The following is a 4,345-nucleotide window of genomic DNA, read 5'->3' as shown; positions in this document are numbered from 1 at the left end:
TCTGCTCTTTGCTACTGGCACCTCGGCCAGACCCTGTCGGCCGTCTGTAATCCTCAGAATGGTAGGAGAGGGTGCCACCACCTGTCCTACTAAAGCTAAACTCAGACACTGGGACTTCTTGTGTCCCCTCTGATTGCAATGAAAGCAAATCAGATCAGATGCTGCAGTGGTGGTAATAGTGGTAGCTATACAATCCCTACTCATATGCCCAGTCCGACCGCACTTGAAGCAGTCGAAGCTCCCCTCCTTGCACACCCCATGGTGCAACCTGCCACACTCGCCACATCGACCGTGGCTCTGCTGTCCCCTAGACCTATGATTAGACACCTTGGGTTTTTTGCCCGAACTTGCTGCGCCAGACGCCACCTATGGCTTCCTCTTCCTCTCCATCTCTAGATCAATCTCCCTCTCACGAGCCCTCGCAATTATGTCTTCCAGTGTCTTGCAACTAGAACGGCTCACAAACTAGCGGATAACGCTTCGCAAAATCTCATGATATCAGGCCTTTTTCATCTCCTCGTCTACCGCGTAGTGCGAAATGATAAGGGCCCTCTCCCTAAACTTGGCGGTGATCTCCGCCACATTCTCTGTCGTCTGCTGGAGGTCCTGGAACTCCCTAACAAGCTACTGCACCTCAATAACCGGTGCGAACTCAGCCCTGAACCTGGTCGTGAAATCATTCCAGGTCATCGCATCCAATACCATATCATCACCAATAGCTCTCCCAACCTCCTCCCAGCAATCTCGTGCCCTGTCATTCAGAAGACAGGATGCCAATCTGACCTTGTCCCCCTCGGGACATCTACTGGTGTGGAATGCGTTGGCAACATCTGCCAAGGCATGGTAATCGGGAGCTCCACAGGCTCTGAACTCCCTGAAGGTGAGCGTTCGCGACCTCATCATGGCCGCCACCTCAGCGCGGAACGTGCTCAATCTCTCATCCATGAGCTCCAAAATACCCTCTTTGATCGAACTGAAGATCACAAGAGTCTGCTCGAGTATAGTGTGAGTGATCTCTGAGGAGAGAAACTCCCTAGTCTACTCATCTAGCTACTTGGCCCCCGAGCCTGAACCTGATCCCTCACCTGAACTGCCAACTGCTGGTCTAGGATGTAAAACCACCATTCTGAAAAACTCATTACGACAAACGTCAGAATACGTAACATTACTTGAGGGATCAAACACGCTACAAGTCCATTGGTCTGATCTCAGCGTTCCTTGATTCGTGTGCATATCCTCTGCTTTCAGTAGTACGGGCACATACTACCTTCCACATGTATCCGCACTTTCCTCAAGGACTACTTTGACCCCACCAATTTCCTTCTACTACTGCTGCTGACCTCATACTAAACTCTTCCTAGGCTTGCCCTAGGGTAATCACTAACCCACTCTCTGCTATTGTCACACCCCCAAACCAGAACGGTGGAATCGTTCGAGGGCGGATGCTTCATGTAGTATCGAAACAGTTGAATACATAGTAAAGAAAGTAACACAACTATCATATATATAATTTGAAAGTTTACTTTGTAGAAAGTACTTGTTTCAAAAGATATTACAATATGATGTCAAAATGAAACTAAACTAACGCCGCAACGTCCCTTCTTCAAAAGAAGTAATTTACCTGTATTACTGAATCCTTGAGAAATACAAGTAGTTTTGAAAGAGTAGGTTAGCATTTAAGTTGGTGAGCTCATAAGTATTTAGTGACAATGTTTGTATGAAATAGAATGAAACTGCAGCTCCGTCGACTCTCCGGCTATAAATTTCCATAAAGGTACTTAGTCAAAAACTGATAACTACTCTTAGGGTAAAACGACCAATTTACCCCTGGCTAAAGTCAACATCCTGGTCAAAGTCATCACCCAATTGACCTGACTCACCGAGTTGGTTCACCAACTCGTCGAGTCCCTATTCTTTCATCTGTTCACACCCCGACTCTACTCGTCGAGTCTAGCAAGAACTCGATGAGTTCTCCTTCAAACATAACATTGGGACAATCTTCATCTGACTCGCCAAGTTCATCCTTGAACTCGTCGATTTCATCTTCATCATATGAGTGTGACTAGTCTGTGACTCGTCGATTTGTATGAACAACTCGTCGAGTCTGTCTTCATGGGTTGGGAGATTACCTTGGACTCGCCGAGTGTGTTCATCCACTCATCGATTCCCATGGTTTCCAGGTCCATAACTACGTTTATTTTGTTGAGTCCTCCTCCTGGAATCATCCAGAACCCTTCCAGACTCAACTAGATCTCTTCAAATCAGAAAAGGTTGGGGAACCAAACCCCCGACTCGCCAAGTCCCATGAACGACTCGTCGAGTCAACTAATGTCCATGCCCATAACTCGATTTCTGTTGTGCTAATCTCTTCCAAAGGGTAGATCTGGGCTCCTAAGGTCGATATAACACATAAAGTCATGAACTTTACGTCCATGTATGGGACTTTTAAGCTCAAAAGACCAAAAATAGGATTTATTACATGCATGGGGTTCTCATGGCCATAAAGTTGGCACCTTTATGCCATGAGAACCCTCCAAGGTTCCAGATCTGAATCATTTACCCCCAAAGATGACAAGATTCATGCCTCAAAGTAGATATAACAATTAAGGAGTCAAGGTAGGAGCTCTTTACCTCAAATAACTAGAAGTGCAACCCCAAATCTGGATCCACTGACTTCCTTCTTGATTCACTAAGCTTTCCCTTTCTTCTTCTAACTTCAAATCACAAGGAAAGGCACAAATTACTCAAGAATGCTCACAATTGATTAGGGTTTCCAGGACAGAGCTTGAAGGTGATGGAGGCTAGGTTGGAAGCCTCATAAGATGTTTAAATAGGGTTCAAACCCTCCAATTTAGGGTTTCACTCAGACAGCTCCTACTTGCCGAGTCGGTCTCCCGACTCGTCGAGTAGGTCACTTAGTCCCCTAACGCGGAGTCGATCCTACTCGACGAGTTGGGCCTCCAACTCGCCGAATCCAAGGGTAAAATATGAAGTTTGACTTAAATTTAAATGCGTACCTGAGACCGGATGTCACAATTAATCAATCGAAAACCTAACGTGAAAACTTTCATGTTTTTGGTTTCACGTGTTTTATTTACAATTCAAATGAAATAGGAACAAGTTTGATGTCAAGGATGATGAAACAATTTTCTAGGATATTCTCTCAGTTCAAAAGCTTATCTTGTTTTGAATAACTGTTCAAAGAAGATTGAAGAGAGTTATTATGTGATGTTTGATGAAGATTTCTTATATTTCTTTGACGAATTTGACAGAGCAAGTTCTTATGAAGTAAAAACTACTAATAATCAAGGCGATGAATTGTTGAAACTTGTTGATAATGCTTTTGATAACATTGAAGTTCATGTTGAAGGAGAGAAATCAATGTTTTCGAAGCCATCTGATGTCTTGATTGAGTGGGAGCAATCATCGTCAACTCCAACTAGTGATTCAATTGAGGGGGAAAATATAGAAATGGATCAAGTGTTATTAAAAATTCCGTACTACATGAAAATGGACATCAAATTTAAGGGAAGAATCATAATGATGACAATGTTCAGGGGAGCATCTTGTAAACAATAAAGTAGATCATTTTTCTAAAGTAGAATGTGTTTATTCAGAAGTAATTCATGAATATGATCTCCATTTCCACCTTTGACAAAATGCACAAATGATGATCTGAAATCTCAAGTTCTTGGAGATACATTCTCGGGTGTTCACACTCGAGCTCAACTTAAAGCAAAACAGGCTGTTTTAACAAAAGATTAAGAGTTTTGCATGTTTAATTCTTTTATCTCAAAAATAGAACCTAAAACAATAAAAATTGACCTTGAGCATGCAAATTGGGTTAAGGCAATGCAAGATGAATTGAATGAATTTGAATGCAACAAGGTTCGGAGACTAATTCTGAATCCACCAAATGCATCAGTTGTAGGTTTGAAATGGGTATTTTGGAATAAGATGGATAAAGAAGGCAATGTGGTACGAAATGAAGTACGTCTTGTAGTCAAAGGATATTATCAAGAATAAGGAATACAGTATGGAGAGACGTTTATGCCTATTGTGATATTGGAGTCAGTTCTCATTTTTCTAGCTTATGATGCACACAATAATTTTGAAGTTTTTTAAATGGATGTCAAATGTGCTTTTCTAAATGGAGAAATTGAAGAAATGGTTTATGTTGAACAACCACCAGGTTTTGTAAATGAAAAATATCCAGATCATTGCTATATTTTAGATAAGGCAGTTCATGGTTTAAAACAAGCTCCTCAGACATGGTATGAAACTCTAACTTGATTTCTTAAACAATCTAACTTTAAACAAGGTTCTGGTTACCCCACTTTCATTC

Source organism: Lactuca sativa, chromosome 4 (assembly GCF_002870075.4).
Source record: "Lactuca sativa cultivar Salinas chromosome 4, Lsat_Salinas_v11, whole genome shotgun sequence".
NCBI lineage: Eukaryota > Viridiplantae > Streptophyta > Magnoliopsida > Asterales > Asteraceae > Lactuca > Lactuca sativa.
Note: the sequence above shows the minus strand (reverse complement) of the source record.